Here is a 12,010-nt window from a genome sequence, read left to right on the forward strand (position 1 = left end):
CCAGCTCCCACAGCAGAGTGCACCCAGTGCATTCCTGCTTCTAAAACAATATACACACTGTAGTGACAGAAATGGTGTAGCACTACACCAGAGAATCTGCATGCTAATATTGGTCGAACAGTGGCCCTTTGTCACAAGTGCATAGTTATTATAGAGAGACAAAGGCTCCAGTGTCACTAAAATAACTCCTATAAGTATGGATTTTCAACCCAGAGCACGGCGACACTTATCTGATTTGGGGTCCCAGAGCGCCAAGGCAGCAGAGCGGTTCTGCGCTGTTTGCCCTGTATCCTACTCTATGATTTGATGCAATTTTAGCGGGAATCTCTCCGGAGTACAAAGCATGTGTAGCAGCAACACCTGTATAATAATCTCTAACTGCTGGGTCCAATAAGTTCCTCAGCTTATTTTCCTTTTGGAAGATTTGCAAGTCATGTATCAAATGTGAATGTAAATGAAGAGTCAACTCCTACTTTATCCCCGAGATACCTGAGGTCCCACTATTTGTCATACACACATCACAGCTCCCAATATGAGGTTTTATCAAAACACCGCCTCTGAAAAACCTTCAGCTTGGTTGTTTGTTTCCTTTATTTCATTTTTTTCTAAGAATATTTTTCAGAAGCGGGACTGCTGGGTTAGTAATGTGGCCTGTACCTGACTGCCACCAGATGGATCTCTGCATTAAATCATTACATTTTTAGAAGAGAAAAAAGAAAATGTTAAGGTAGAGATTATAAAAAAGATATTAGTCAAAAAAGACATTAGCCTCTGTGATAAGAGATGATGGTAAAAGAGCCAGATGCCAAACTAGGGTGGTTTCTACAGCTTTATCCCAGACAGGTGAGGCAGTCATATGAACCGTTATGCTGTATGAAATACTTGTTATCTCGCTGATTGTTCTCATTTCAATCTGATTGAATCGAATGGTGAATAACAGTCTTGCAAAAACCCTCAGTGTTTGGAGGTAATGCTGAGTCCTAGTTGAGAAACAATATTATTAAGGCAAATGAACCACTTCATTTAAAGCCTTTTTAAAAAAGACTTTATTTCCAAAATGTGTAACCGCACATTTTATGAATGATAAAAAGCCGACATGAGAGAATTTAAAATGTCAAATCAAACACCTCTCAGCCCATTTGTCTCAGTGTCCCTGAGTCAGGTCTATATAGAAAGGGAAGTGGATATAATGGTAAAATGTAAGCGTTAGTAATAACCACACTCTACATTATTTATCATGCTAATTGCTCTTTCTTGGAATTTAAAAAATCTAAAAGTTGAGGTAAACTAACAATGACTGGCTTCATCTGTGGAAAGAAGACGTATTCTAAGTGCTGTGTTTCTAAGTTTCTCCATGGGATTCGTCAGCAGACAGTGTGATCTGCCAATCATAGGAGGATAGACAGTCTTGTCTTCTCGGCCGCCAGCAGAGAGGCTCATTTGTGTCTTTTGTAGTTCACATTTCTTTCACATTTCAAGAGTTATTGCTGCAAAAAAATAATCGTCATAATCGCCATTTCGCCTGTTTTAACTTATGTGTACCACTAAACGTACACCAAACTTTTTTTCTCACCCACTGTGACACAGCTTCATTAAATCGTGGCGAGGTTTTCAAATTTATAATCTGCTTACCGAAAAATAGGATTCTTTGATATCCAACCGTAAACATCATAGATTCTAATGCTGTTTCCTCTTGGGAGGTCTTCTGTGGCTTTTCTTTCACCCCAAAGAGAAGAATAAATAAGAAAGCTGCTGTTTTACTGTCCTTTGCTGTGCCCCGCCTGTGAGCCCTCTTCATCCATCATTTCTATCATCCATCACCTGTTGCTCCTCTTTCTAAGCCCAGTGGGTGCTCTCATCTGCTATTAGAATACAAATACAATACATGCAGATGCAAAATGAAAAACGTGATGTGGCTGAACTTTAACAGCCCCCCACAATCCATAGAACTCCATTATAACACTGAGTGCGGAAAAAAAAGGCTGTTTGCTGACGGGCAACATATTACTCAGATGACTTGCATTGTATACTTACATTTATTAAATTTGGGTCTTGTTGTCTTAGTCTCACACCATAATACACACGTGGGGGATTGATAGGTAGATCGATGCCGATGAGTCAGTGATTACAGAGCCAGGTGCTATTTTCACAACTCATTATTCGGCTCCTACTCTACTGTGACAAACAAAAATCCTCTCCCCTACAATGTTCAGCTGCCTAATGAGGAAGGATAGCAAGTGATCAAATGCCACAAAAAGAACTTCTTGAGCACCAAGTCTAAACAAAACAGGTATTATTATTGTTCCGTGATTTATTTGGATCTTCGTTTAGGTAAGCTTACTAATCTGTACAGAAGAAAAAAAGGCCATTAAGTTATTCGGGTCTATTAACAATCAAAGTACATTGTATCAGAGGGTGATCAGGGCTGATATTCTCTGAGTAGCAATGTAAGTTTATTAAATAGAAACGGATTAAGTTATGGTGTTTTATTAGCTGTTTGTGATCGGTTGCTTTCATGTTTTTACTTTCCACTCTTCATTTTACAATATGTTCTATCAGAAAAGCAAACCAATATTAAAATATATTGCTAGGAGCCAAATTTGTCTTAGTGGATAACGTTGAAGCCCTGCACTTTTTTGGTTGAATTATGCCCTAAATTCTAGGTAGAACTGGGCAAAGCGACGTGGGGTGATTTTAATTCTCCTGCTATAGCTGGAGAATAATAATATATAACTCTCCAGCCCCAAATAGAATATAATATATATTTATATATATATATGTATAATATAATATAATATACATATAATATAACTCTCCAGCCCCAAATGTTTCCACGATGACATTAGCATTTGGAACGAAGAAACTAGAGACCAAACGAGTAGCACAGTTCAGGAAATGCCAGCTTTGTAGGGTATTACATTGACACTGACAGTCCTACCTTCCACTTTGGCTTTTTAGATCACAATAGTGCAAAGCGTAAGACTACCACCAGCTGCTGGTAGGGAGAGTTATTATCTCATGACACATTTCCTCATGATTAGTTTCCTGTCACCTGCACTTCTTGTAACCTGCCTTATTAAGTTCGACTCCTAAGTAGTAAGTAGATAAACGAGCCAGGACTTGGATAAACCCTTAGAAGTCACCTACTTGCAGTGACTGTTTCTGACGGGGATGCGACAGACTGTGCTCCTCAGTGTGGTGACTTTTTAATTAGACCTTCCAAATTACAGTCAATCACAGACTGAAATGTTTCCCCCATTAGTCAATCTCCCATTTAGTTTAATACCAACTGAAATGAGTCAAGTAGTCAATCAGCACCTAGCAGAGCTTAATAACACTCTCAGCACCCCTAACCATTTTTTCATTAATTACAACAGTCTGTGCTGCTCAGCCTGACAACTTAGATTAATCTTGTTGTAAATGTTTTCAGTGTAATTTAAAGTCACTTCTCAGCTGTAGATTCTCAATTTTAATGTGATGCATCACGGTTGATTGTCAGTGAGCCTTTATTGGAAAACTTGAAAACACAAGGGAAATGAACTTCTCATGTCATGTGTATTTTTTATTTTTTTTTAACAGTTTAAATGTTTTTAGAAAAAAAAGTGACAGAGACAAGAGGGATGAAAAGCAAAATGTGAGGATGCATAAACAGCGCTTCCTCCACCAGCTGCATGGTTTTTGCTTTGAGAATAGTGTGTATGCAGAAGAAGCACATCTTGTAAAATAGACTAAGGGCCAATTATCCAGCGTTCTGATGTATAGTGGTGCAGAGAGAAGCAGGGGTCTGCTTTCAGCAGTCGGCCTTCACTTTGTTGGCTCCCTTTAAAAATACAGACTTTATTCGTGTCCTGAAATCCTATGATAATGACAGCTTTTTAGGCAGATGCATCGTGATTTAGCAGACAGGTCCTTAAGCTGCTCCGAGGGAAGACCAAGGTCAGGATGTGGGGCACACTCTCTGTCAAAAGCATCACTCTGGACATACGTCTGGCTTTATTAGCACCAGAAGATAGTGGCCTCACTTAAAATATGCTTTCAGCATCTCATAATGTCAAGACATTATCAGAGCCTGAGGGCGATCGGATAATATCCTGTTACCTCATCTTGATTATTTCACCATGACAACTCCAAATGTCCCTATGACAGCTAAAGCACCGTGACAGCCTAATAATTCAGGTAAAATTATAGTGGAGTTTTGACGTGCTCTGCTGCTGTTCTGTGGAAAAATTCAGCTCCCTGCAAGAGGGGAAAGATCAGCATCTGGATGGGCTTTGGTATGCAGGGTGTGGGCCTCAAGCTCTTCATTTTTCCTCCTCTTCCTTAGCTTGAAGGGGATGTGTAACCTAGCATCTGGGACAACAACAAGGACTGTGGTGGGACTGAGGCACGGGAAGCATTCCTCTGAAAAAACACCCATCGCTATTTGGCACCAAACCAAACCTCCCACTCAGGGGTGAAAAATCCCTCTGCCAGTGCATTCATGGTGGATCTGAAGCACCCACAAGCCTGGAGGAAAAAGATGCTCTCTGTCCCTGAAACCCTATCTGGCATTCAGCACGTTAGTCCTCCAGAGATTTTTCTGGATGTGATCAAGATTACAGCAGAACCATTCCTTGCTTCTAACACAAGCCATTTTCATGACCTATGAACTTCACTTTGAGCAGGGCCCTTATATGTGTAAAAATCTGATTTAAAAAAAAAAAAAAAAGGCTGGGGGAGATGGGGGTGTTGTGGGGGTTAAGTAAAATAGCTTTTTTTAGCATATCCAAAAGCTAAAAACACATGGTTGCTTACAAAAAATGTGGCATTAGCCCATTTTAGCTTGACCTTTGTTCATTATGAAGAATTGCTAAATATAAAACATGACTTAAAAGTTCTTAAATCAGTAGCAGCTGTGTACGCTATGCGAAAGTAATAAGACATACTGGCTTGTAAAGTTTGACATGTAAAGTTTCTACAATAAGAATCCTGATTATTTCTAATTATGCTATTCTATATCCTATTCCCTTTTTTATTATTTGTTAATCTGTCAATGTGCCATTGTTTTCTACAAAAAACTGTAAGAAAATAATCCCAGAGCCTAAGCAGACATCTTCTCATTGTTTGCTATGTTTGACAACAGAAATAAGAATTAGGGTTCGATTTAAGATTCGAGGGGAATCTCAATAATGAATGTTCAGTTTATTGTGGTGTATTAATACAATACTATATCTCTGCCGTGACGTGTTTGTGAAGGATGAGGTTTTCACTGGCAGCTGGTATGAATGGGTGTCTCTAGTAGGACAGTGGGACAGCACACAAGCAGAATAGAGCTTAACATGGATTGATGCCATTGGCATAGTGCTCAGGCACATTTCCTCACCCATGGAGACAAGAGAGGTCAAAACATTTAAACATGCACACACTTCAACGCAGCTGTGAACACAATTAATACCCTGAACTCGTAAGCCAGACGGATGCTAGTGTCAAAGGTTTCAACTGAGACTTTCCACTTTTTATGACCAAGTCCTCAAACCCTTTATAAAATGTCACTAAATCCACATTGCAAGCACTCATTTATCAATCTGTTGATAATTGTAACCGTATTTGGAGGAGGTAGGGCTGAAGTTGATTCTATGGCTGCAGGCTCAGTTGAAACTGACACTGATCTGATCACAAATAGACAGCTTTATAAATAGGTGCACCAAAAAGCACAGAGGGAGCACTTATCCCTTTTACACTTCCCAAGTGTTACAGATCTGGATTTTATCCAAATACAACTGAATATTCTTTGGTTTACTCCTTAAACATATAAATGTCAACTAGAGTCTGATACCGTTGAGGGAACTGCGTAAAGCCCGCTGCATGCTTGTTGCACTTCCCTTTCCCTCTACGTCACAACCTACAGTCAGAGGAGCATGTGCTCCTCTGCAGCAACCACATTCAACCAATTCCATTCTGAAAAGGCAACTTTGACAAAAAATTGCCCGCACAAACTGACGAAATAACAATGAAACTCTACAGCTGTTAAAGATTTTCCAATTTTATATACAAAGATAAATGAATCGGTTTAGCCACCTGACAAGCCTGCTTGGTTTGTAATGGCTATTAACACGTCTGTGTACGGACACGGTCTGGTCACAAACCTTCATCCAGATGGTTAGTGTCTTTAAGGGTTACACACCCAACAATGCTGCAATGTAATGTGACAGACTTGCCGACACAAACTCTGTTGATATCCAGATGTCAAACAACTCAAACAAGAATTTTTAATAAAGACCCAAGACGTGCTAATAAACAGTCGTAGAATGTTTCTGTTAAGCATCTGTCAGAACAGTCCGGCATATAAAATGTGAGCAGTCAAATGTGATATACTTGAGAAAAAAGTGTGTCTTGGTTGCGAACTGTGAAGTCTGATCTTTCATCTGATTCTACACACAGGATGGATGTTTCCAGATAAAACACATAATAATAATGGACCACAGATACTTGGTGCTCATCCACAGCTCCATGGTTTGTTGTTTATCTCTGAGGGAAAGGATTCCCATTCATCTTTTCCAACATATGTAACCCAGTAGCAAGGACTGTACACTTGGTTACCCACGATTCCCTCCCCTTGGACTCTTGTAGCTACAGACCCAGCAACTAAAACACACAGACGCACACACACACACACACACACACACACACACACACACACACACACACACACACACACACACACACTCAGTGGTTGTCCTGCCAGATGGTCGAGACCGGATGACGCGGTCTCCTAAACTCATGGCCACACTGAGGCGCAATCTCTTACAACACAGCACACAAACACACAGATGCAGATTGCAGAGGAAGATGTTGTGTGTCCCCATAAAAACCGACAAGAAAGGCTGTCGACATGAGTAATGAACTATATGTGCTGCATGTTTAAAAAAAAAAAAGGATGCTGTAGCGTTTGTATGTTTGGGTAATTTTCTGGATTAATGGATCTCTTTGAGGCATTTAGAAAACAAACATGATAGAGAGGGGAAGAGATCAGAGGGGAGAAAGCAAGGTGAGAGGGGACAGGGAGGACAGAAAGAATCTGAACAATCAAGCCAAAGAACACTGGTCCAGTGATGGATGCTGCCCTTTAACAATCAGAGCTTTTGAGGCATAAGGAGAGGAGGTGGTTCATGTTGGCAGTGCCAGGATCCGTACCAGCTGGCGTCAGCCTCCGCCACAGAGACAAATGAGTGAGCCATGGCACTTTAATATGTTTGGGAATGAACGCACGCCATATTCTCAATACTGTGTTGCATGCACAGTCAGCAATATGTTCCCAGTCTCAGTGAGAAGATGGACTATATGCACATGGATGTGAACCAGCAAATTGTGTAGGTGGAAAACTAGCCGGAGTCTATTAGGAGGGTGGCAGGAGGTACAAAGAATATAAAGTAAGATTCCCTGCATGGGTTTGACAGTATGCATGTGTAGTGATATACCATTCCCCTAATACACACTAGTCATACACACTAGTTTAAAATATCGATCAAATATCCTTGACTAATATAAACGTTGGCCCCTATAGTGATGAATCCCCTGAGAATCATTACCCGATTCCACGGTTCCCCGACAGTGAAAGAAAAAAGCTTCTCAGCCACTTATCATTTGGCCTGTAACTTCACTGTGTTGCTTCTCTATCATTTCTTTTCCCTCAGCATCACCATGTGCAGCAGCAGCAGCAGCAGCAGCAAGTTTTCTGATAAACAGACTCTCCACTACCTGCCCACGAATAGTCAAGCACAAGATGAACTGCATTAATATTTGAGCATCTAATGGAGGTTATTGTTACACAATGTGCTTAATGTAAAACACACCAGAAAACAGCATTTACATAATAAAAGGTTCAGCCCAGTGTAACAGCAGCTTTCTTTTCAACAGCAATGTTTGTGTAGGTCTGACTTGCTGCTGTAGTGACTTATTTCAGGCACATACACAGGCTGGCATTTGTAAAACTGGCTGACACAGAATTGGCATTTAGTTACTATACTATATATCACTGAACCTTTCCTGATATTCAAAGGCTCTTTTTTAAACTTTGTGCTCTTTGGCACCTTTGACTAAGCATTTTCCTTTTCTTTTCTGCATTTGCTTGTTATTGCTCTCAAGACATTATGTAAAGATCTTCCATTTGTCTTATGTGTGTGTGTGTTTGTGCGTGCGTTGGATGATGATCCATGGATGATGGATGAATGTTAATGCAAGCAACAAAGCCAGCAGAAAAATGGAAGAAAGCACAATCCTCACACACAAAAACAGAGGGAGCTATGTGGCTTAAACAACGGGCACGTCAGTAAATAAAAACCCAGCTGTGTACATCAGCCACAATGCTGCATTAACACCATCATCCAGCCGCCCATCCATGGACACCAGATATTAAATATTCACACGCCTTCACCATGGAAAATCCAATTATACAGAGAGCATGGCTTGATTCTGATTTCATTATGGGCTGATTTGTGTTTTCGGAAGCTTTTCAACAGAATTAGTAATGAGCAAACAGAGTGAGTGAGAGCACCTTACATCCTCCCCCCTTGCTCTCTGTGTTGACCACGAGAAAAGAGAGGCACTGACTAACCCTGCTGTGCTCAGGTCAGTGCAACACCAGACAGACTTAAACAGTAGCCAGTTGGTCCCTATTATAATTGGATGGAAAGCACACATAATGTTTGAAATAAGTGATAACTGGCTCACACCAATATCATTTACTTTGATAGAAGCTTGACTGTGATGATGAATCCCAAATGAAATCTGATCTTCAGAGCACAGTCTTTTATTGAGTTACATCTAGTACTTTATCAGCTGCTTGCTTTTATGCCCTTTGGTGTTGGTGCTGACAGGGAGCACGGAGAACATTTTCAGAATTCGAACACTATCATTAGCCAGAAATACTAGGTGTACTTCATAATTTGGATAACACATACAGCGGTTTTCAAGCTACTCATTATACCATAGTCATTTTCCTTTAAGAATATTCCCTCAGTGTATTTGTCTATTAAATACTTGTTGGAGCTTGTCCACCGTGTACAAAACTCAAATCAGGTTTTAGAAGAAACACCATGCATGTAATGCACTAGTTGAGGAACACGCTGATGTGGATTTCATGAACTGTAGCAGATCAGTTTTGCTCATATGTTCAGTTTTTGGGACTAAAGCTGTATCATCTGGTGACTCCAATAGCTGAGGCAGCTGTTGCTCCGTTGGTAAGGCACTTGTTTAAAAGGTACGTAGATGAGTTGTTTTTATGACCAAAATGGAAGCATCTTTGTGATAGAAAGTCACCAATGGAGGGTAAAAACTGCCCCTTTGAGGATTAGTATCTTGCATAATCAAGATGTAGCTTCGTTATTTTTAGATTTTACTTTATTTTATATTTATTTTTTCCCATATAGTCCACCAGTTTTCAAGGTTTTAGGTGGAAACAATAACCCAAATCTTCTTTTGTTGCCAGGGGGACTGGGTTTATTACAGCTAATGTATTACAGCTACAATATGCAACTTTTGGGAATCAAGCCAGCTGTGGCAGGAGACTCGAGACAATCGATCTAGAGTTGCCAAATATTATAGCGGTGTTGATCCGTGGCATCCCATAAATACAGTTCGTGGAAGGTGCCATTTCTTGTCGACATGTTGGACACAGGGTTTGGCCTTCTCTGATTGGTTAGAAGGGAGATCCTCGCTCAAAAACCTTTAGAGGGAAGTTTTTCTAAACTATTACCTGTGCTGTTCTGTTAAACTGTGTCACAGAAGGTGTTGACACACCTCTTCATATTGAAATGAGTTATGGAGCCCATCTCTACAAAAAATAGTACTGTAACTTTAGTTTAAATTGAAATGTGGAATTGTGTATATTAGCTCATAAAGAGTTTAACAACACTAACACGACTTACTTTTACAAGTGGATTCATTAAAGCTACAGATCCGAGGTTTTATGAATCCACAAAGAGTTTTGTACACTCTGGTAATATTTTTTTTATACTTAAAATGAAAAAAAAAAAAAAGACCAAAATAAAATACAATCTCAAAAGGAACTGAGACTGTAAAGGTGAGAAAAGCATTAGGTTTATACAAGCTCCTGTGACTAATAGTGCTGTGTTCAAATGAAATGGTTTCTTGTGAAACAGCATGGTGCTTTTCATCTAGTTTCCAAAAAACTGTTCCTGATTTCTAGTTTATACAAAGTTTTCTTAACACAGTTCATATTTATATAACCTAACAGTATGATTTTGCTCTGTATTTTCTAGAACTTGGCGGAGGAGTTTTCACCAGCTGCTGTTAAAGCCAGAGAATATTACTGTATCAACTTTCCCAGCACACCTCCCCAAATGAAGTCTTATGTACAGAGTAGGATAACATACTCACAGATGGTGTGCAGTTTTTTTTTGCACAGACACTGCGATGTGAGGTTAAAAAAGAATTAGGAGAGATCTCCTGCTGCCCGAATACAGCTGAGTGGTTCTTTGGTCTCTAATTCTTCTCTGCTTTTCTTGGGTGGAAACAACAAATCATACTGGGACAACTGATTTTAAAAAGCTTAAGAACTTAAATGAAAAACACTGTAAAGAAGTAGTTAAAAAAAAAGAAAAACAATCCTATATTGGTACAATATTACTATTGCTCCCCTAATACGCTGCTGGCAGAACTAGATACCATTATATTTGTTTATAGTTTTGCCTGGTCTAATATAAGGCTGGTGTTTCTACCAAAAAATCCTGTTGCCAATACAACGTAGTGTAGCTGGGATAGCAGCTGGCTGTGCCATATCATATTGTATCTAATACAATAAAAAAGATCCTGGCAGATGTTGGAGCAGTAATGGCAACAAATTCCTTTAATTAAGAAAAGTTTGTTAGCATCTTTATGTATAACATGATGATTTTTAACGATGGCTGATATGAAATAAAATTATCTTGAATTTCTTTTTGTATAAAGTCCACTTACAAATATGCAAATGTGGAGAAAAAGTGCATTTTTTATTATCAGAGATAATTAGCTCTACTACTTTGATAAATTATATGCTGCAGCTAATTTTTTGTATCCCCAGAAACATTTGTGGTCTTTTTAACTTTGTCCTGCTTTAGTGCATTTAATAAAAACAACTGTCAAGCTCTGTTCTGATCTTTTGTTCTTGTAGTAATGAGATTAATTATTTGAAACCAGCACTTCAGCCCTTTAAGCTCCCCTGTCTTTAAATGCATCATCAGCCTGTGATAAAATACAAAACTGACCCAGACAGATTCAGGATGGAACAGGCAGACCAAAACCACAGAATGGCAGAGGGGGTCTGTTTTGCTGAGCGGGGGCCTGCTGCAGGCTGGTCAAGGTAATGGAGCCATAATGGGCTTTTAACAGGCACAGAGCTGATGGTGGTGTTTGCCCTTCTGTGGAAAAGCAGTGCAAACAGGAAGTGCTGCATGGAGACATCCCCAGACGCTGGACAAGCTGGGATGAATCATGACGCCTGCTGATGACAACTACACCAAAACAGGCTCCAACAGAGCAGTGCTAAGCTGCCTGTCACAAACCACTCACTCCATCTTAATCTAGTGGAAATTCCTTTAATTTTAAGGGTTTTTTCTTGAATCAACCTAATGGTGCTTCATTACTTCAGCCTTGGTGCACAGGTGAGAGGAAGGTGTCCTCTCAGTTTGAAGAACTGATGCAAAAATACTGAAACTGATAAAAAAAGGGGGATTTTTCACACAATCACAGAGAAGTGCTAACTGGGCAAAAATACACTTACACATTAAGCATTAAAGTAGAATCGTCGTACTGAGACTATCTGAAGAAGCTTTTAAACTAATCAGATGAAATAACAGTTAAAGAGCTATGATTTCTACTGACATCACATATCATGATCAAGACAAGCTTCAAGCTTTTACTCAGCGTCTCATGCAGTGTGTCTGTTTACTGGTTTAATCAGTCGGAATACTAAGCCAATTATTTCTCCTCACAGCCTGGTAAGGCTCAGTACTTTGAAGCAAACTATTTAGAA

The 12,010-nt window shown here is 39.6% G+C and overlaps 1 protein-coding gene across 1 annotated transcript in view; it reads right to left on the minus strand.

Moving 5' to 3' along the window:
* LOC137130400 (myelin basic protein-like) overlaps positions 1-12,010 on the minus strand; it is a 37,535-nt gene that overhangs the window by 1,056 nt on the left and 24,469 nt on the right. The gene's annotated exons all lie outside the window — the stretch shown is intronic.

This window comes from Channa argus, chromosome 7 (assembly GCF_033026475.1).
Source record: "Channa argus isolate prfri chromosome 7, Channa argus male v1.0, whole genome shotgun sequence".
Classification (NCBI taxonomy): Eukaryota; Metazoa; Chordata; class Actinopteri; order Anabantiformes; family Channidae; genus Channa; species Channa argus.